Source organism: Sturnira hondurensis, unplaced genomic scaffold (genome assembly GCF_014824575.4).
Source record: "Sturnira hondurensis isolate 20B ecotype Veracruz unplaced genomic scaffold, ASM1482457v3 Scaffold0022908, whole genome shotgun sequence".
NCBI lineage: Eukaryota > Metazoa > Chordata > Mammalia > Chiroptera > Phyllostomidae > Sturnira > Sturnira hondurensis.
The window spans coordinates 1,708,515-1,731,587 of record NW_028095539.1 but is presented as its reverse complement, the minus strand read 5'-3'; the positions used below and the strand labels follow the sequence as shown (position 1 = coordinate 1,731,587).

At 38.5% G+C, this 23,073-nt stretch overlaps 1 protein-coding gene and 1 long non-coding RNA gene across 5 annotated transcripts in view; one reads left to right on the top strand and one right to left on the bottom strand.

The window, feature by feature from the left end:
- NR6A1 (nuclear receptor subfamily 6 group A member 1) overlaps positions 1-23,073 on the top strand; it is a 202,076-nt gene that overhangs the window by 56,736 nt on the left and 122,267 nt on the right. The gene's annotated exons all lie outside the window — the stretch shown is intronic.
- The window catches only part of LOC118980072 (uncharacterized), a 44,109-nt gene that overhangs the window by 800 nt on the left and 20,236 nt on the right, over positions 1-23,073 (bottom strand). The window contains exon 2 of the long non-coding RNA XR_005065045.1: positions 12,571-12,675. This is a non-coding gene — a long non-coding RNA (uncharacterized LOC118980072). The remainder of the gene's footprint in view (positions 1-12,570; positions 12,676-23,073) is intronic.

The following is a 23,073-nucleotide window of genomic DNA, read 5'->3' as shown; positions in this document are numbered from 1 at the left end:
AAAAATAACAAAAAATACAGAGTGAAAAAAGTAACAGAGGGATTAAAATAACACACCAACAATATTTCATACAAAAGAAAATGGTAAAGGAAGGGGAAAGGTTTAAAAATCGGGAGCCCCAGCTAGGCGTTCAGTTGGTGGAGCATCGTGTCATACACCGGAAGGCTGACGGTTTGGTCCCCCTGCGTGGGGCGCACATGGGAAGCAGCTGGTCCGTGTTTCCCTCTCACATCAGTATTCTCTCTCTCTCTCCCCCTTCCTTCCTCTCTAAAATCAATAAAAATATATTCTCAAGGATAAAAAAGGCATGAAACAAATGAAAACAGTCAACAAAATGGCATATATAAATCCAGCCATGTCAATAATTATACTAAATGTGAATGGACTAACTGCCTGTTCACAAGGTAGGGGGATTGTCTAGATAACAAGGGAGGACCCAGCTCTACGCTGTTAATAAGAGACATGCCTTAGAAAAGTGGTGACTGTGAGAGGAAAATATAACAATTATAAAAATACACCTAACAGCCCTGGCTGGTGTGGCTCAATGGTTTGAGTGGTGGCCTGCAAACCAAAAGGTTGCTGGTTTGATTCCCAGTCAGGGCACNTGTCAATAATTATACTAAATGTGAATGGACTAACTGCCTGTTCACAAGGTAGGGGGATTGTCTAGATAACAAGGGAGGACCCAGCTCTACGCTGTTAATAAGAGACATGCCTTAGAAAAGTGGTGACTGTGAGAGGAAAATATAACAATTATAAAAATACACCTAACGGTCCTGGCTGGTGTGGCTCAATGGTTTGAGCGGTGGCCTGCAAACCAAAAGGTTGCTGGTTCGATTCCCTATCAGGGCACATGCCTTGGTTGCAGATCAGGTCCCCAGTTGGGCAGTGTGGGAGAGGTAACTGATGGTGTTTCACACATCGTTGTTTTTATTTATTTATTTTTTTAGAGAGGAGAAGGGAAGAAGAGAGTGAGAGAAACATCAGTGTGTGGTTAACTCTTGTGCACCCCCTACTGGGGACGTGACTCACAACCCAGGCATGTGTCCCGACGGGGAATCAAACCAGTAACCCTTTGGTTTGCAGGCGGCACTCAGTCCACTGAGCTACATCAGCCAGGGCTCTCTCCCTTTCTTTCTCCCTCCCGTCCCCTCTCCATAAGAAGTAAATAAACAAAAACTTAAAAAGAACTAAAAATATTTACCTAACACCAGCACCAAAATACGTGATGTAAAAACTGACAGATATTAAATGAGAAATAGTAATTCAACAATGATATAAATTTCAATATCCTACTTGAAATAACTGATAAAAGAACTAGACAGAAAATTAACAAAGATATAGAAGACAATAAAACTGTCAGCCAACCTAACATGGCTCATATTTATTGAATTCTTCATGCAGAATATCCATTCTTTTCAAGTGTACATGAAACAGTCTTTGGGAATATTCTGGGCCATAAAATGTCTTAATATTATTAGTCATTAGGGAAATGCAAGTTAAAACCATAGTGAATTTTCACTGCACACCCTCTGGAATGTTTATAGTCAAAAAGACTATAAAAATATTCTAAAAAGTGTTGCTGAGTCTGTGTAGAAACTGGAAAGCTGGTGCATTGCAAAGTAAGAATGTTTTTACTTTGAAAATTAGTTTGGCAATTTAAGAAACAGCTAAGTATAAATTTACCATATGATAGAGCAATTCTACTCCTAGGTGTCTACCCAAGAGAAGTAAAAATATATGTTGACACAAAGCCTTTATATCAGTGTTCATAGCAGCATTATTTATAATAGCCAAAACTTGAAAACAATCTAAATGCCCATCAACTGATGAATGGATAAACAAAATATGGAATAGTTGGATAATGGAATGCTCTTCAACAATGAAAAGTAATCAGCTGATACATGCTACAGCATGAATAAACTTTAAAAACTTTAAAAAGACAACATACTGTATGATTGCATTTATATGAAGTGTGTAGAAAAGACAAATTCACAGAGACAAGACAGATCGGTGGTTTTCTGGGGCCAAGGGTAGGAATGGAGATTGATTGGAAATGGGTTCAAGGGGAGTTTGGGGTGCTGAAAGTGTTTTAAAATTGAATTGCAGTGATAGTTACATAATTCTGTAAATGAATGAATAAAAGTCATCAAATTGTATACTTACAGTGGATTAATTTTATGGTACATAAATTATACCTAAATAAAGCTGTTAAAAGACCTAAGATTTGTTGGAAGGAGGATGCTTTTGGATAAAATGGTTTTAAGTTCATCAGTCAGGTGATGGCCTATTGATTTGTGATGCTTCTAATTAATCTTTCCCTTGGAACCCGTGCCCTCCCTTTCTGCTGCCCAAACCCTGCCTTGTACCCTGCCCCACCAAAGAGTCCGTTGGAAACAAGTTTCTCAAGTGGAGAAACCACTTTCTCTTGTTTGGGAGGACTGACGCAGCTCTTTGGTGGACCATGTAAGCTTATGATATAGAAAAATGCCAGCTTTCAGCCTTGGATTATAGATTAACCCCAGCCAGATCGACATTTTACAAACATGTACTGCTGGTTGGCAACTGGTGAGAGTTTGGGGAGTAAGAGAGTTTTTTGTCTTCTGAAAATAGACAACCCTGTGGAATGGTACCATCACAGACCAGATGTTTTGGGCTGTACTGCTGCGTGTTGTGTGTGGCACACTTTTCACTTTTTCTCAGGCTGCATGACAGTCCTGTGAGATAGGAGACACATCCTTTGTCCCCCCTTTGTAGAAGTTAAGCTTACAGGGTGACTGACTTGTCCAAGTGCACACAGCCATTGCAGAGCTGGATTTAAAGTCAGGTTTTCTGACTCCATATTTTAGATCATTTCATCTATATGCTACTGTTCTGCCTCAACTCATGGAAAGAGGAGAGAAAGGGGCATGTGATTTTGATTCATTGACTTCATATATTTTCAGTAGATTCAGAAAAATAGAAGTTTGGCTTCAGTATAAGTTCAGGGGTTCTATAGTCAGTATAATCAGGGTAGGTTTGTCTTGATATCTGGTAGCTAATAAAATTAATTATACGTGGCTTGGAACAGGTATAATTCATGGTACAGAAGATTTGAAGGTATTCTGTGCTTGGTTCAAGGGGCAGACCACATTCTAGGTTATAAATATAATTGTGCCAGAAATCACAAGGAAATTCACTTGACACTTAATGGAATGTCCATTTCCTGCCATGCCTCTCATTAAGATACAGGGTCACAAGATCCAGGTGGATCCTGTTGAGAGACAGCCTGGGAGAACAGGAGTACGGTGGAATTTCCTTAATTGTTTTACATTCTTTGAGGCTGCGTGTCTGCCCTCCAAAGTGACCACTTCCACCATGGCCCATTACTTGCTACTGTCCCTGCAGCTGTGCTTTCTACAGGTCCCCTTTCTTGATAAAAATAGTCCATCATTTTTTTCCTAATTCATTGTGGATTCTTCCATCTGGTTTTCAGCCAAAGATAGGTAGAGCTTGCATTTTAAAGAAATTGTTGCTTTAAAAAGACATTAAAATAATTTTTAATTGTTAAAATAGTGCATGCTTATTGCCAAACACTTGGAAGACATAGATGAATTAAAATAATAAACATAAATAAAAGTCACCTCTTATTTTATAACCTAGAAATTTCAGTTGTCCACAGTTTTGCTTTCAGACTTTCACTCTGCTTTTTACTTCTTATCAGCCAGTGCATGCACACACACACAGATTTCGGTATTTTGTTTAGTATCAGGCTTTGTACAAAATGTTTTACATATATTTTTACCCTTCAAGTAGCCCTGTTGAGCAAATACTATTATCATCTCCTATTTACACAGATTTAGCAGGTAAGTAACTTGTTTGGGTTCACATAGATGGCTCAAGCTCTTCACCACTACGTTTCCAGAAATCTGTTTTTCATCCATGGCTATCACTCCAAAAAATTGTTCTAAGACTATTAGTAATTTTTAAAACTTCCTGCTTTCTTCTCTGACCTTGTCTCATGACCTCTTCTTTGCCTTCTATGTGCTTTAGCCACACTTCCAAGCTACGCTTTCTGAAAGCACTATGCCCTATGTACACTTGCCATCCATTCCTTCTGCTGGGAATGCTCACCCTACCTGTCTCACTCATGCAATTTACACTTAATCATGCAAGCCTCATTTACACGTCACTTTCTTGAGGTCACTTCCCAGACCATTCTCACTTCCAAGACCAGATTGGTTTCTTCCAATATTTGCTCCTCTAGTACCTTCTTTTGCGGAAAGAAGGGATTATTTGGGAAGAAGGGACACTTGGGATTATTTGGCCTGCTGTTTGCACTTTTGTTTCCTCCCCATTTCCTGGCATTTGTTACAGGTGAGGTGCGCAGTGTGTGTCCAATCCCTGTGTCACCTGTCTTCTTTCTGTGCATTCACTCTAGGCTCCATGCTTATAAATCACAAATACGCATTCTCTGTTTAAAAAAAAACCAGCTTTTCTGTCTTCCAGTTCAAAACTGCTTGTTTCTTAGTGCACTCCAGGCTCCTAATCTAGTCAAGAGGGTTTGGCAGCATTCTCGACTTCTTGCTGTCTTTTTTGTTTGAGCCAGTTTCTTGGAAGGTGGATCTGGTCTATTGAGCTGAAAAGATGGCCACAGTATTTTAAGTAAAAGAAGTTATGGAACATTATGTATAATTTGTGATATTTTACCTAAATATAAATACATGTATTTTAAATATCTCCGGAATATTTGAGAGTATATATCCTGAACAGAATGATGAGAGGAGCCAACTAGTGGACTTCCTTTTTCCCTTTTGTATGAATTTTTCAGTGACTACATATTTGGAAAAAAGTCCTATTTCAAAAAAGAGAAAACAGCCAAAACCAAAGCTAATCACATGGCTTTTGGAGAGTGCCTTTCCCTTCTTTCCAGTCCTGCTGCCTCAGTCCGTGGGTGCAACAGGTCTTTCTCTCTCTTAGGTCTCTCTTCCCTTCCTCCCTGCACATCAGTGTGGTAAATCTTCCGAAAGTCTTGCTTTCATGATCGCCTTGCAGAGCTTAGCACTTAAAGAGGCCCCCTGTTGTACTAACTCTAAATTTTTATGCCTCGTTCACAAGATTTTCTGTAGTTTGTTCTTTTACCTTTTAGTGCTATTCTTCATGACCCCTTGACACAATCCCAGAACTCTTCTGCTCTTGTCTCCTATCTATGCCACACATTTTCTTTGTTGCTGATATTTATTTACAGTCTCATCTGCATAAAACATCCTTAAATTCACATAATTGTCTCTCTTCCCTGTAGCAGTTAGTTTTATCTAAGAGAAACTGCACAGGATTTTGGTGACCGAAATAGGTCATTTTTTTCATTGGCATATTTCAAGACTACTGATTCTCTGTAAGTAAATGGCATACTTGCTCAGGAGTACATTTTTCAAAGAACATCTCAGACATTCTTTTCTAATTTTTCAGAAAATTTGGAAATCATTTTCTCTATCTGAATTACTTTCTCTGTGTCCACCAGTGTGAAAGAAAGAAAACTTTGATTTCTCTAAGTACTTCCTGGGTGGAAGTACATCATTCAAATGACTATTTGAATTTAATGTTGTTCCTTAGCTTCTTTCAGGGAGGTTTCAGTTTTGAGAAAGCATAAACTCAAATGCATCAGTCTTTAACATCAGACACAATTTGATATGTATTTGGCTGCCACAACATGGTGCAAAGTCGTATGTTCTACGAAGGGAGATACTCAGTAGCAGCATGAGTGTGGATATACCTGTCTGCACTCGGAAGAGTTGTGGCAATATCAGATGATGGCAGAAAAGTTTGGGAAACAGTTGAAAAGCGTATGAAATGAAATGTGGTGGTGGAGGGTGGAGGCTGGTGTTAAGTTGGTGAGTTTGGCTTTTTTTTTTTTCCCTTTGGACCAGCCTTTGGTAGCTCAGAATCACCTGTGGAGCTTATTATAATAAAATGCAGATTTTGGAGATTTGGGGGCCCTGCTGCTGGTCTAGGGAAGAACTCAAGAATCTGTATTTTTAAAAAACAACTCTAGGTGATTGTGGTGCCCAGTCAGGGTTGGGAAACACTGGCCTGAGCCTCATATTTTTCCTGAATTCTTGTCATTTTTTGCATTTTTCTTTTGTCTTTGATTTATCTTTTTAGTTTTTATCTCACTAAACCAGTAGGTACTTTTTCTTCCAATTTTGGAAGGCTAAATTGACAATACTGTCCTCCTACTGCCTTCTTTAATTGGAATTTTGCTATGAGAATCTGTTTCTATCTCCAACTTAAGTGTATGGTTAAAAAGTGTATGAAAAACAAGGCCCTTGCTTTCCTGTGATTATGATGAAAGATTTAGTGGCTTATCTTAGCTTATTTTACAGGATTCACAGATTGATACTAAATTTTATTAAAAGTGGTGTGCATCCCCTAAATCAGTTAGATTTTTTTTCTTATTTGAAGGATATGGTTTGCAAAGGTCAGAATTAATGGGCCTAATAGCATTGGTCAAAAGAGAATACTTAAGTACATTTGAGCAATAATAAGCAAGGCAGACATACTAAGACTACATAGTTATTTAAAAGAATGAGAATAATGTAACAAGGCTTGTCATGGAAGGCCATGTATAATGTATAACTGAGTGAAAAAGCAGATTATACAGCAGTCAGTAAAAGATGAACTTGTTTTAAGCCACCCTCCAAAAAACCCCCCCAAAAGTTCTTTAAGGATAACTATTTCATTTATGATATTTATTATCTTTTTTAAAAAAATATTTTTATTTATTTATCTTTAGAGGGGAAGGGAAGGAGAGAGGAAGAGAAACATCAATGTATGGTTGCTTCTCGTGCATCCCCTGCTGGGAACTGGCCCCTGCTGGGAACTGGCCTGCAACCCAGGCATGTGCCCTGACTGGGAATCGAACCGCGATTGTATGGTTTGCAGGCCCGCGCTCAATCCACTGAGCTACACCAGCCAGGGCATGATATTTATTATCTTAGTAATAAGTAGATAAGATAATAAACTAAATTTATTGGATTTATAACAAGTTATTAAACTTGTTTATAATATTTACAGGTGATTGCAATTGAAGAAATGGATTGCAGATTATAGGGAGAGGGATTTTCAATTTTTACTTTATATATTTCTATATTTGAATATAAAGTAACATTGATTCTTTTTAATTTAAAAAGTATAAAAGCATTGATTATTTTTAAATATGGCATGACATCAAGGTATATAGTTTATTCTTCTGGTGAAATATCATTTCCTTAACTCCAGAATGTCTATGAAAAAATGAAAGTACTGGGTATTTGGAGACCCTATTTCATATTAGAACCAAAGAGAGCAAGAGAGACTTCAGCCAGTATATTGGAGACAACAGCAGCTGCCACCTAGCTCAGTAGTTGATGAATTCTCTGCACATGCCTTACCCTTGGGTGGTTTGGTCCGCAGTTTGCATTCATTGATCAGTGAGTTGATTCAGACTCAAACCCACCGACAGCAATGAATGTTGAGTGCAGCCATCAGTGTTTCCTTTTGGTGGAGTTGCCTTGGCTCTCCCCAACTCCTGGCTCTTCTTTTCCACACTGGTTTCTTCGAGGTGTGGCATTTCTGCTATCAACTAACGGTTGAGAACCCACGTGATTATTGATAACATTGACTCTAGAGCTGGGGTTCTTAAGGGTGGGAAACTGTGGCTCAGAGAAGAGAAGGAAAGGGCTCCTGGAGAAGCTAACAAGTAGCCTTGTGATCACACAAGCAGTGCTTGAATGTGGGGGGTATAAACAATAGTTGAGGACCCTGCTTCTTTCTCTCCTTTGTACTGAGAAATATGAGTACTTTTCAAGTTAAATTAGCACAGGTTGTATTTTGGGCTAATAATAATAACAGCTTACATATATTGAGCATTTGCTGTGTGTTCTAGGAATGGTACAAAGCACCTTATGTTTTCATTTCATTGACTTGCACAACATTCCATGAGGGTAGGTATTCTTATCATCTCCTACTTTTTATATGAGATAACTGAGACTCAGACACTTGTCCAGAGTTACACAGCTAGCTAGGGAGTTGAGCCAAGATGTATCCCAGATCTGCCTGACTCCAGACCTGACTTTTTACTTGAATTTAACTGACATTTAAATAAGCATATGTGTGGATGGAAATAGTGAGGCAATAGCTGTTTTCAAATAGCTCATATTCTAATGGGGCTGTCAAAACTTAACCACATTAACTATAACTTGAGACAGGATGTAATAACAACTGTGCAGACATTTTGTGCTATTTTTGCTTATTAAATCCTCCCCTTGCCCCAATTAAAAGTTTTAAGGGTATATGGGAGAAATAAATATAAAATAGTTAATTGGATTTTGCTCCATAATAAAGTAGATTTTTTAAAAAAACTTCTCCTTGCTACTTGCTATTTTGCACCAGAATGACATATTTCTAGGAGACATTTAGGTACACTTATTATCATGGAGTTCTTCTCATGTTGTTGAAACAAAACACATTTGTCAAAAGCACAACAAAAAACAAAAAAATGGGCAATAGCAATAGAGGGGAGCTTTAAAAAATCACCTTTGGGGGACAGGTAGTGGGACTGGTTCTGGTGGTCTCATGTAATACATGAAGGTACAGCCTATTCCTTTGCTTCAGGAAATGTGGTGGTGTTTATAAGGACCCCAGGGTACAGTCAACGGTCGGTGGTTTTTTTCAAACCCCAAACTCACCGACAGCGTTGAATGTTCCTTGGAGCCCTCTGGCAGCTGGGTCCGGGCTCTGGCGGCCTTTCTTCGGTCTGTCTCCACCTTTCAGGAGCCAGTGAGCAGTAAGACCACTCTGATGTGGCTCTCACATTCTTTTCAGGATTTTTTCCTCTTTAAATTCCTTCCTTTTTAAAAATATATATATTTTATTGATTATGCTATTACAGTTGTCCCATTTCCCTCCTTTATTCCCCTCTAACCCTGCACACCCCCTCCCACCCACATTCCCTATCCTCCCCAGTTCTTTGGATTCTCCATTTCCCATACTATTCTTAACCTCCCCCTGTCTATTTTGTACCTACCATTTGTGCCTCTTAATCTCTGTACCTTTCCCCTCTTCCTCCCCCACCCCCCTGCTGATGACCCTCAATGTGACCTCCCTTTCTGTGATTCTGTTCCTGTTCTCGTTGTTTGCTTAGTTTTTTTTTTTAGGTTCGGTTTTTAATAGTTGTGAGTTTGTTGTCATTCTACTATTCATATTTTTGATCCTCTTCTTTTTCTTAGTTAAGTCCCTTTAATATTTCATGTAATAAGGGCTTGGTGGTGATGAACTCCTTTAACTTGACCTTATCTGAGAAGCACTTTATCTGCCCTTCCATTCTAAATGATAGCTTTGCTGGACAGAGTAATCTTGGATATAGGTCCTTCCTTGCCTTTCATGACTTCAAATACTCCTTCCAGCCCCTTCCTGACTGCAAGGTTTCTTTTGAGAAATCAGCTAATAGTCTTATGGGCACTCCTTTGTAGGTAACTCTTTCCTTTCCTATGGCTGCTTTTAAGATTGTCTCCTTATCATTAATCTTGGCTAATATAATTGTGTTGTGTCTTGGTGTGCGCTTCCTTGGGTCCAACTTCTTTGGGACTCTGAGCTTCCTGGACTTCCTGGAAGTCTATTTCCTTTGCCAGATTGGGGAATTTCTCCTTCATTATTTTTTCAAATAAGTTCTCAATTTGTTGTTCTTTCTTTTCTCCCCTGGTACCCCTATGATTCAGATGTTGGAATGTTTAAAGTTGTCTCACAGGTTCCTAAGCCTCTCCTCATTTTTTTTTGAATTCTTGTTTCTTCATTCTGTTCTGGTTGAACGTTTATTTCTTCCTTCTGCTCCACACTGTTGATTTGAGTCCCGGCTTCATTCTTTTTGCTGTTGGTTCCCTGTACATTTTACTTTATTTCACTTTTCATAACCTTCACTTTTTCCTCTAATCTGCAACCATCCTCAACCAATTCTGTGAGTATCCTGATTACCAGTGTGTTTTGAGCTGTGCATCTATATAGGTTGGCTATCTCTTCATTGATTAGTTGTATGTTTTCAGGAGCGTTGATCTATTTTTTCATTTGGGCTTTTTTTTTTTTTGGACTCCCCACACCTGTTATGTAGTAAGGGGTGGAGCCTTAGGTATTCGCCAGGGCGGGGCAACCACTTTACTGCCTTGGTGCTAGATGTGGGGGAGGGGTCCGAGAGGGAATAGAGCTGCTTCAAGAAAGGGAATAGAGCTGCTTGCTCGGGAATAGAGCTGCTTGCTCAGCTCTCTGCCTGCCTTAAGTCACTTCCCCCACTACCCACAAGCAAATTGGGCCCTTTTGGTGCTGATTCCCCTGTGGGTAGGTTGGTGTATGTTCTAGGACCCTGTGGGTCTCTCCAGCAAATTCTCCTGTGAAGCTGGGAATTTCTCCCACTGCCGCAACAGGTTTTTCCAGTCAGAGGCTTTGAGGCTTTATTTCCTGGTGCTGGAACCCTGGGTTGCGTGGTCTGTCTCGATCCCCAGTTGTTCCTCCTGGTGTATCTGCACGCAAATGTGGAACCGCCTGCTCCGCCAGCCTTCGCCTTGCCAGCCTTGCCAGCCTTGCCAGCCTTGCCAGCCCTGCCAGCCGCCGCACTCCCCAGTCCTCCAGATGCTGCCTTGTCGAGAGTCTTCTCTGCCCTGGCTGCCTGCCTCCACCCCTCCTACCGGTCTGATGAATGTTTCTTCTTTAACTCCTTGGTTGTGGGATTTCCATACAGTTTGATTTTTCTGGCACTTACTGGTTATTTTTTGTTTTTAAATTTGTGGTCTTCCTTTAGGTTGTGCAAGGGGGCACAGTGTATCTACCTACACCTCCATTTTGGCTGGCTGTCCTCTTTTCAGATTTTAATTTGAGAGTATTTAAATTTTGAAAACTTACTTGTGTACAGCTGAGGGCTAATAAACTTCAGGATTGTGAGACTGGAGCATTTAGACAAGCAGACCCAAGTGGAAGTCTGAGGAGGTAGATGGTTCTGAATGATATCTTTTAATTCTGAAAATGTCAAATATCTCATTTTATAGTAGTCTGTGTTCATTATTAAAGGGAGAGGGAAAGAACTTGATTGAGTACCCTACTGCGTGCTGAGATTTGTTTATTTTTATTTCATCCAAGTCTCAGCAACCCACTTTACCTCATGAGAAAACTGAGTCTTACAGCAACCAAGTGTTGATTTGTCCAGAGTCACGTAGCTACAAGCCAATGTTACAAGCCAGAACTTCAACCCTGGACTTCATGGTTGCAGAGCTCACTGGCCATACTTCCGCCTCCTTTATCCACAACAAAATTTACTGTTGAATTTCTGAGGATAGAACCTTCAGTGAGAGCTAAGTCAAACAAGTAAACCTCCTCTTATTTGCCTTTAATAATAGTTGGTGAGGCTGTAGATGAAATGTTTTGTACAGGAAGATGAAAAAAATTAACCTTCATAATTGATGGTCTCCCTAGCTAAGATCCTGCACTACTGTGTTATAACAGGTTCGTGGTAGTCTTACAGGTTATTTTCTATGTAAAAAAAAACAAAAAAGGAGCACCCCCTTCCACCACCTAATAGAAAAGCCTGCATTTCTCAGGGAGGTCACAAGAGAGGAATTAAAATGTCATGTGCCTTTGCTTCTGGCAGAAAGGGTATCAGTGCGTTGTAGACACACTGATTATTTGTATTGGCTTTTGGTGTTCTTGATGAACTATCTGGAAAATGAGTTAATTATATGGATGGAACTCTTCAGAATGGAGGGTTTATAATGGGAGGGGTCCAGGAGTGCTCAGTAGCAATAAGGGCTTACAGAGCTGCTGGCTGAATTTAGGTTAATCTTTAATCAGGGATAGTTATTACCATTTGCTTTAGGCTTAAATATTAAAGGTTGACTGTTCTAAAATTTATTTTTAAAGCAGACAAATGGTACATAATAAAAAAACAACCACTGAGAATTTTGTTTGAATGTAAACTTTATATTCTACATCAGTTAGTTATTTCACCCTCTGTCAAAACACTTCAGTTAACCTGAAGTTCTCAGTGATATAACAGTAAATTATATAAAAATGACAATGAAAAATTAAGCAGCTGTTTTGTGCATTATGTTCACAACTCTTAAATGGGTTTAGTTTAAATGGTCTCCTGCTTGGCCTGATAATACGGAGCGATGTCAGTGCTGCACACCATTTGGGTGAAGAATGGTTTTCACAGATTTGAAAGACTAGAGAAGAGTGAGAGGCGGGGCTTCTACGTGACACAGGGGAGTTTCCCATTGTGTTTGAGATCATTGTTTTCATGGCAATAAAGCTTTCAGCACCCTCGTTCCTCTAATTTGCTTTAAGTTCATAATTTTATTTTATATCAAGTGAGTTTAAGGCACATATTGTGTCTTCTAAGTGAGTTTGGCTAAAGGGTTTATGTACTGAATGCAAGGACGAAGTCTAAGGGTTAAATTAACAAAGTTATAGAAACCACATATTTAATAAATTGGTCCAACTGTGTAATTCTTGATTCAGATAGGTTTTGTGTTTGTCAGAACTCACTGTGCCATCTTTTATCATTTCACTCACCTGCTTTCTTTCCTTTTGCAGAGGTGCTACAAAATAGTGAAGCCCACTTAGCTTCAGTTTGGAGAGGTAAATGTTTCCATAGTCCTCCTGAGGTCTCTTGATGTACTTGAAAGAAAACAAGAAGCATAAACTCAATTAAATGAAGTATTTTAGGGATTGGTACCGTAGACGTGGAGTCACTGTCACAGGTGCTGGCTGCCCAGGCACTTCCCAGGCACCATGCAGGGAGCATCTCTTGAAGTGATTGGGGTAATGCTGCTAGCCTTGAGGATGAATCTTAAGTTGTAAAGGTGACAGCATGTCAGCATGAATTCATGCTCCTTTTAGCCACACTGCTAGTGTTCTGCTTCATTCCTTTACTAATTCAGCAGCATAATTCTGAGAATTATTTCTCCTACATATGGCCCTTGCCATCATGGAGCTCAGTGTCTACCAGGGAACTAGACATAGACACAGCTGATGATAAAGACAGGGATTGCTGTGCTGGTGGAATGACATGAACCATGTTCAGGATAACAGAAAAGAAAGGTTAATTCTGCCCAAAAGTGTCAGGAAAGGTGTATCTAACTGGTCACATTTGATCTGGGCCTTGAATATTTAGTTGAATTTTCACTTGACAGAGAAGGAAAGATACTCCAGTAGAGGGAGAGGGTTGTGTCGTGAGATTAACCTCTCAGAGCATCAGTGAAGATGCGGTCAGGTAGCACTTGTCCTTTTGCACAGAGTGTGAAAAGCTGTGGGGGTTATGTATGTGAAAGCGTGCAAATGTAATTGCTAGGTCTCACTTTTCTCATAGCTTTTGGTTCATATGTGCCAAGTAGAATAAATTACCTTGTCATGATAGATGTTTCCAAATTAGATTCTTACTTGGCTGTGTGTGTTTTTTTCCTTTAAAGTGACCATAGTTTAAAATGTTGATACATTGTTTGAGAGAAGTGCTATTATAGCCTAATAAAGAGCACAGATTTTGCAGCTAGAATCTTGACTTTGCAGCTATATGACCATGGGCAGATCACTTAACCTCCCTGTTTCTCTGTTTCCTTATATGTGAAATGGAGGTGTTGATAGTATCTATCTCATAGGACTGTAATGAGGACTAAATGAGGTAAAAATATGTCAAGTGTGTAAAATGGTACCTGACACATGTTCAAAGCTGTATGTATTATGTTATTTCAGAATTTTTTAATTGTTGAGATCATTTGCAACTATTACGTACATGTTACTCAATAAGCTGCATGTTTTGCCCAGAATTTGGTTTGTAGTCTATATATATTAGTGTAAAAAACCTCTTTTATAGTTAAATGACCTCCCACTAGTTATTTATATGTACATTTTAAAGAAGTTTTTGAAACTAATGCTTTACCACTTTCTTTGTGACCTCAGGTAAAGTTTTTATTTCCCATAAGCATCAATTTCCTCAATCTATAAAAATGAGAATCATTTTGGTATCTACCACATAGACTGTGAGGATTAAGTTAGATAATATAATTTAAAACTCTCTGGAAAGCTGTGGAATCTCTCCGTTAAATACATACACATAAATAAAATTTTGAAGGTGATTTCAGTTATGGACTTCCAAGAACCCATCTGTAGTCTCCCTGTGAATTTCAGGTTAAGAAATTCTGACCAGAGCTGTAGACCCAAGTTTCATAGTCTAATCTTGTCCCTGGTCATTTTCATTGGAAGTCTGGATATTCATTTTATTGAATGGCTTCTTGCCAGCAGTAGTGCACATGGTCGCCATCATCTAGTCACACTGTTTCCCTAATGCATCACCTGTGTGGTGTAGCCAGACAGTTAATAACCAGACAATGATAGTCCCTGGAAAGGTGGTTATTTAGACTTCATCAGGTTGTTCACTAATTGTTGATAACAGTTATTAAGTACTAATTCTGCTTATACAAGTAGAATCTGCAAAATAACTTTCCAGATGAGAAGTTACACAAGTCTTTGAATTAATTTAAGACCTTACTTTGCAACAGTTTCCTCCACCCTCCTCCCATCCCCCCTCCGGGTCACTCTGCCTTGCCCCAGGCCCAGCAAACATTTCTTTGGAGCTGATTCCAGCACTGTGACTACTAATTCTGGCTTTGAGCTATGCTGAAAGAATGTGTTATTTTAAGACGATGGTTACAAAGGAGCCTGCGTAATCCACAGTGTTTTCTTGAATATTAGGAAAAGGGGGAAAATGTGTGCCACAGATTGAGGTTGTATATGGAATTATTGGTCATTTTTATATTTGGCCTGCTTGAGGTTTTACCAGAGTTGAGAGGTAGGAATAGAAATTTAAACTTAATAGTTTAGAACATTTTGCTATTTGACATGGCAAGTTACCCCAGATACTTTAGATGAGTCTGGAAGACAAGAGGAGGCCAACTCACTGAGATAATTTGATCTGGTGCCAAAGGCGGTGAATATTTCTCTTCAAATGGGACACATACTTCAAAACTTATCAAAATGTTCTAAGGGCCACCTGAATTCTTCATCCCCTAGTAACAATGATTTTATGTGTTTGAGATTTTATTTTAGATTATTTTGCAAACCCACAGGAAGCAGGACTTCATTTTTCCATGGTAAATTAATTCACAGAATATCTGTAATCAATGAACAACTCTTCGAAGTAACTATACCAAGGATTGTTGTTCAGCCGAGCCACATAAGCGAGTATGTGAGTTAGGAATATGAAGTCACGAGAGAAATAGGAGCCACAATCATGTATTAGCTGATATTCACGGGGATTAAGGAATGAGCTGGAGAGAATCTCGGGTTTTTTTGCAGTGTGTGAAAAGTGTTGGCAGAGTTTTTTAATGTCCTTTAGTGCCAAGAGGATGTGTTTTTGCCTCCACTAGTTAAATAAACAAGAACAGTGATCAAAGGACTCAATTTTTCCTTTTTTACAAAAATGAAACCCTGATGATACACCAATAATGTAGGACTATGGCTTTCTTCCTTTGACCTATTATAGTTTATTGGGTTAAATTGAAGCATTTAAAAACTTGATTTTTATTACAAAGTTTGTTATTGCCTGAGGTAGATTACACCTTTGTGTTAAGGCAGCTGAAGTTAATAGGTGATGAGACATAGTCATTCCATAACTAACTTTTTAGATATTCATAACATTTAGAGAAATTGTTGTTTAAATTTTGTATTTCTTGGCTAGTTCCAGCATGTAAATGAATCTTTGTAAAATAAGATGTTTTAAAAGCTTTATTTTTGAGTGTATATTTTCTAGAAAAGCTATGCCTAGATCTACCTCATATTTTCATAAATGAAATAGTAATTTACTAGGTTGGGTAGGCTATTCATACTTGACATGTTGTTTTTAGACCTATGTCTTCATTGGCAACCTGATGGACAGTTCTATTTGAATGGAATGCTAATCATACATATGGGAAAAATTTCTGAGATGAAAAAACAAAATAAATTCCAGTTTATAGTTTTATAACTTTCAAAGCTGTTAGGAATCTTAGAGGTCATTTAATCTAATGATTTTCAAACCTGACTGCATCAGGATTAATTGTGGTAGTGTTAAGAAGTGTAGATTGCTAATAGTGTATATTTTTAGGCATCATCCTGGAAATGTAAATGATATCTTCTAGGAGTGGGTTCTGTACTTTTCATACGCCCCCAGCAAACTCTGATGTAGCCATTTTATGGACATTTGGGAATCTGTGATTTAGGCTAGGATCTTTCTTTAATAGATGAGGAAGCTGATTCAGAAGGGGAACGAAAACCCAAATCACCCAGTGGGTTAGAATTGAAATCCTTGGCCCTGTGTGTACATGTGTTACGTACGTGTGTATGTTTACTTACACCACGCTACCTCTTCCTTGTGAAGAAGCATGCCTTTTGTGAAAGTTTCCTAATGTCCTACTGGCCATCTGCAAAGTGCATCTGCAAAATCAGTCTGCCTGCTAGGTCCAACGTCTTAGCCTTAGGGGTGTACCGAGAACCAATACAACCAGACCATTGACTGGAATTTGGTTGGTATGCTGACCTGAAGCATTTGACTAAGTAAGCAACAGTGAGTGGTGTTGGCTTAAAAACTGTCCATAGCATGAAATGAGAAATAGCTATAAATGATCAAAACTCTGTGAAGGCCCTCCAGCCTCTGACATTTATCAGCTGCTGCTACACTTGAACACTTCTCTCTAATCAATGTTGACTACCACTGGATGGAAGAGGCTTGCAGAACCTGTGGCTGCTCACTGGGGAGGAATTTATTTTAATTGTGCCAGTGAGAAGGCAGAAATGATGTCAATGAAGATCAAGAACCTCCAAATACACTTAAGCTTGGCTCCTGGCCAAGTGTCCATCCTCAGGAAGGAGTCGGTGTCAGCTGCTGCCTTGTGACTTGAGGTATTTCAAAAAGAGCCAAAGGCATTACCTTTCCTGACTTGGCAGGCAGGAGTGGTACAGGGATCAAGGCCTGACACATGCCATCAGCCTGGAAGAAGTGGAGTTTGGACACTAATGATGGCTCTTGTCAAAGCTGAGTGTGATAAAGTCAGGACTCAGCTTGGGTGTTAGTTTGCATAGGAGAGGAGTTACAGCTTAGAGAACACCCGCCAAGAGTTTCACTGCCCCCATTGCATGTCAGTGACGGATTCTTCACCCTGGCCTCCTGACACTTCCTTTTAATGGGTGATGGCAGAGATGCTGGATGGGTACAGAAGAGAAGCAGCTTGATTATATGTAGCACATCTCCTTATTTGCTTGTTTTCTTGCCACTTTCTGTATGGAAATAAATTTGGCCATACTCCAGGTTTTGTTCTGTGTGTATCTGAAGGTATGCTGGGCCAGAGTCATAGGTCCTCTCCATAAATGCCACTGCTGGTGGCTACACAAATGTTTTGATGGGCAGTTATGAGAAAGCATTTTTGCTGATATATCTCTGTTAGAAGTGTTATTTTCAAATCTCAGCTCTGCCATTTAGTAGTTGTGTTACTTTTGGTGTTTGGTTTATTCTCCATTTCTTGTCTATATAGTGGAGGTTAGTAATTAATTGTGCTTACATCACAGGATTGTTGTGAGAATTAAATGAAATAGGAGTATAAAAATACCTGGCACATAACATTCAGATTTCAGTTATTGTTATTATTGTAATTATTTGGTCAAACGTCCTGTTTACTAGGAAGAATGGAATGAGGGGTTTCTAAACCACTGTCATGGTGAATTCAGGAATTGTGGTTTAGATTGAGTGGAAAATTGAAGTCAGGAGACCCAGAGTCAAGTTATATGGCTATGTTATATGTTACTTTAATTTCCATTAAAAAATTATACTAACCAGCCCTGGCTGGTGTAGCTCAGTGGATTGAGTGCGGGCCTGTGAACCACACGATTGCAGTTTGATTCCCAGTCAGGGCACATGCCTGGATTGCAGGCCAGTTCCCAGCAGGGGACTCACAAGAGGCAACCATACATTGATATTTCTCTCCTTCTCTCCTTCCCTTCCCCTCTAAAGATAAATAAAATCTTAAAAAAATTACACTAACCAAAGGCAAAATCAGCATCTCTGAGATCTGTTGGTACCCAAAGAATCTTTTTTAAAAATGATTTTTAAATGATTTTATTTATTTTACTTTTAGACAGGGAGGGAGAAAGAGAGAGAGAGAAACATCACTGTGTGGTTGCCTCTCACGTGGGCACCACTGGGGACCTGGCCCTGCAACCCAGGCATGTGCCCTGACTGGGAATCGAACTGGCAACCCTTTGGTTCACAGCCTGTGCTCAATTCACTGAGCTACACCAGCCAGAGCCCCAAATAATCTTTACATTCATAAAAAATATTGCAGTTCAAAAGAGCTTTTTTAAATGTGAGTTATAGCTTTCACTTTTTTACTGTATTAGAAATTAAAATATTTCTTAATTCATTTAAAATAAAAATAATCCATTACATGTCAACATAACATTTTACATTACATTTAAAAACTTAGAATAAGCCCTGGCCGGTGTGGCTCAGTGGATTTTGTGCTGACCTGGAAACCAAAGGGTTGGTGATTCAGTTCCCAGTTAGGGCACATGCCTGGGCTGTGGGCCAAGTCCCCAGCTGGGGGCATGTGAGATCCAACCAATGGATGTTTCTCTTGCACACCGATGTTTCTCTCCCCTTCCTCTGTCACTAAAAGTAAACAAATAAAGTCTAAAAAAGTTATTAAAACATCTTAGAATATCTTTATTATTTTGTATTTTTGCCACTCCCTTTAATGTTTTCAAAGACAATTAAAATTGCGTATCTATATACATTTGCATCTGCATTTATCTTTTTTAATATGTTGTTTTGGCTGAATTACATGAAGAAAATCTTGACTCTGTTTTCAAGATGTATGGGAAAAGGAGGAGAATTTTACTTTCTTTAGATAATTGTGCATATTCTACTATGATCTGTACCAGATCTCCATACTTGGTAGTTTCTTAAAGGTTATTTACAGTATGGAATCTGAAACCAAAGCAATAAATTTTCATACTCTGTTCTATTAAAATCAACTAGTCTGCCTTGCACTTTTTTTTAAAGATTTTATTTATTTATCTTTAGAGGGGAAGGGAAGGAGGGAGGGAGAGAAATATCAATGTATGGTTGTCTCTCGTGCACCCCTTGCTGGGAACTGCATCCCCTGCTGGGAACTGGCCTGCAACCCAGGCATGTGCCCTGACTGGGAATTGAACCGTGTGCCTTGCACTTTATATGGGTCTTTTATCCATGCATGATTTTGTAACATCATGCATATTGGCCATCTGGAAGATAATGGTTCACTGCGTTATGCAGATTTTTCTGAATATTGACATATTTAATTATATAATATCAAATAAATCAATTATGTTAATATCACCACTAATATTATTGGAAATACTTTTAAATATTGGAAATCCATGAAGCTTACAGTGGCAGACACAGATTTCCCAAATTCTAATTTATGTTTGAAAGCTTGAATCTCATTGCTGGCAACAAATTTTTGCCAGTTCTTTTTTCTGAAATGACATGTTTGCTTCATTCATTTTCAAGAAAATATCTTTCATACAGCCACATCTGAATAACCATAGTTTTCTGTTGTTTTTTTCAGGTAGAATGGCAGTCTGTGAAAAAATTGGCTAGTTTGGCTTACAACTCAGGCAGTAGCTCAAAGGGCATTTCCTTGAGAACAGCCATTGTATAGCAGAAATGCTTTATGTAGACTTCCGTTTTTCACACATATTAAACAGGTATATACCTGAGATTCAGTAAAATCAAGAGATTTTTATTTCTTTATCAAAGACATTGGTAAGTTAAATGGCGTATGTTTTTTCCCCGCTGCCATCAGTGCAAAAAAAGTCAACATAGTAGAAAAGGCAGAGGATGTTTTATCACTAATACATAAATACTTTTGACCTTGTAGACTCTCTAGAAGATCTTGGGGGTATCTGTGGACCCCACTTTGAGAACCATTGCTATGGGGTCCAAATATTAGGAAGCTTCTAGGCAGATGGTGGAAGCTGCTGTCATCCCTTCAGAGTTAAGACTCATGGGGTTGCAGTAAGCTATAGAAGAGACCCCTGTCATATTATTTTGGCATCTCCCTGGGGCTTAGCATAGTATTTAGGGGCTTAGTATGCTCAATAAAATTTGATCAATTAACACAGAATCTAAATATTGTATTTTTCAATTTTTTCTTATAAATGAACTTTATAATCAGTTTTTATGTTCTCATGGTGAACACCATGTATTTTTTTAGTATTGCTGATCTGTTTGTTCAAAGTTATCCTTTTATAACTAAGTTAATTTAATAGCTGTTATATAGAAATATTGTTTCTGTGTGTGTTTTATTCTCATTGTGGGGGGATAAGAAGTAAATCACATGGCATTTGCTTTTTTATAATCTTGAAAAAAATGAACAGTTAAAAAAACATAGCAAGCAGTGTTCAGATGCAGGTGTTAATAGGGCCTGGCGTAGGATTCAGCATTTAGGTATTTACTTGTAATAAATACCACCATTTCTTGAACATCCTGTCATTGTCAGGCATTGTGATTTATATCTCTATAAGTAAAACTTATATAGCTGTACACACACATATATACACATGTATATGAAAATATACATACATATTCAATATACAGGGGTGGGCAAAAGTAGGTTTATAGTTGTGAATGTGGGGAAAAGACATGCAGGTTATAGCTTATGACTATTACAATAGCTTTATGACCACAAAAGAATGTCAAAATGTGCACAGGGCTCTTAGGTACAATCTCATAAGTCCTCAAATTGCCAACCTTTATTATTTACACATTCTTGTAGTCTACTTGCTATACTCAAGCATACTTTGTCACAGAGTTCTTACCTACTTTTACCCACCCCTGTATGCATGTCACAGATTTGAAGTATGTAAATTTTGAGTATATATAAATACATAAAATATAGATATATTTATATACAGATAGTGCACATAAATCTACTTTTTATAAATATATACATCATTCACATTTAATCTTCACCATAGTCCCACCAGGTATTTGGCATTATACTCACTTTATACATGAAGAACGAAATTCTAATATGAGATGTGATTTGTTCAAGGTCACAGAGCCTTGGTTTGTCTGGTGCCAGACTTTTCATGAATGCCTGTTGCTCAGAGGAGGTGAAAGAAATATGGACTGGTTTGGGGAGAAGTAATTATTTTCCTGATGCTAGCTTCTCCCTAACTTCTTCCCAGATTTCTTCCCAATATCTCTTTTTTTTCTCTTAGGTTCTATAACATTTCTCATGGTGTACCTTGTATTAGAATTGTGTACAAGGCATATCTTTTCTACTCAGTGAACACAGATATTTGCACAGATATATATATGGCATTGATAAATGTTTATAGCATTTATCAATTAAACTGTAAGTGTCCCTTGCTTAATTTATTGTTTTTCTGAACAGTATAAATGAAGTCATTCAAATGTATTAAATTAATTTATGTTTTAAAAAATTATTTTAGATTTTATTTATTTTTAGACCTTTATTTTTTATTTTATTCATTTAGAAGGGAAGGGAGGGAGAAGGGGAGAGTGTGGTTGGTTTCCTCTCGCAGCCCCCCCCCCCCCACCACCACCACCACTGGGGGCCTGGCCTGAAACCCAAGCATGTGCTCTGACTGGGAATTGAACTGGCAACCCTTTGGTTCCTAGGCTGGTGCTCAGTCTGCTGCGCCACACCAGCCAAAGGTTACAAATATGTTGTTAATTTTTAAATAAATTCAATATTTCATTGAGGTGAATAATAACCCTCAAATCTGTTTATTCTAGAAGTTGGTAGGGTGCATCTTTTTGGGGGGAGGATGTCAAATTTGTTATTTTCAACTTCTGAGTTTAAAAAACAATGGAAAATATGGACATTTTTGTTCACGTTGCTAATGTCGATTAAGTAGTGCTCTCTTTGGCTCCTTAGAGAGGGTTCTATGATAAGATCGTTGATGAGGGGTTCCTGACTTGAGTTGATACTATGTTTGTTTTTTATGTCAGGGCAGATAGAAGAAAGTTGTAAAAGTTTAGCTTGCTAATCTTTTAAACATAAGAGATAGTCTTTTTGCAGCTTAATCAATTTTGAGATCAAAACATCCTCCATAAGATGTTGATTACAACAGATCCAGTAACTGGCAGATGATTATTTATGTCTCCAAAATAAACAGTGATCAGAAGCGACCAGCTATGATAATTACTCTACTTTTGTGTAGTCTCTGTAGATCGTCTCAAGGCTAACATCTATAGAAGTGACTAATTGCAAATGCTTAGCTAGCATCTTGAATGGAAACTGAGATCTGGGTAGAGGCGTGAGAGTAGTTGTCAGTTCTTTGTAAGCCACATGCAAATTCTGTACCTTCCCTTTGGGGCTTTCTTAATAACTATTTTCCAACATTGCACTTCCACAATAGAATCTAGGGTATGTGAAAACAAACTGATTAAAGGAATTTGTCCCAAATTTCCTTCCTAAGTCTTCCCGAGATATTGGGCTACACAAATGAATTCATGCAAGTTTTGGTTGTTAGATCTAGAGTCTTTCTTTGTGCTGCTCCGGGATGTGGAGGTGAGGAAAGGACATTCATCTCAAATCATAGCTCACTCCCTGTGAATCCAAGAGGGTGCGGAGTGCTGGGGAGGTGAGAGAAGTAACACCTTTCTTTGTGTTAGCTTAGTTAATGCTTCCAGCAACCCTTCTGATAAGGTGGTGCTTATTGCATTTGTCAATGCACTGAGATACTCTGTCCCACTCCACTGTTCTCCAGCTGGCCATGGAAGTGCTTGGTTTACATATGTCAAAGCAGTTTACAGTTACATGTTGTCCAGTCACATGAACATATTAATTTAACAGTGGTGATTATTGCTAACTGTGTAAGATCAACTAGGTTGTATCATTTGATTGAAATACTAAATTCTGCATTACCGAAGGGCGGTGATATGTACATTGTTCAGACTTAGGACCTTATTCCATGAAAAAGCTGTTGGTAGGATTCTCTTTTAATTTGTGTAGGTGTAACTGGGGCTAAGATTGT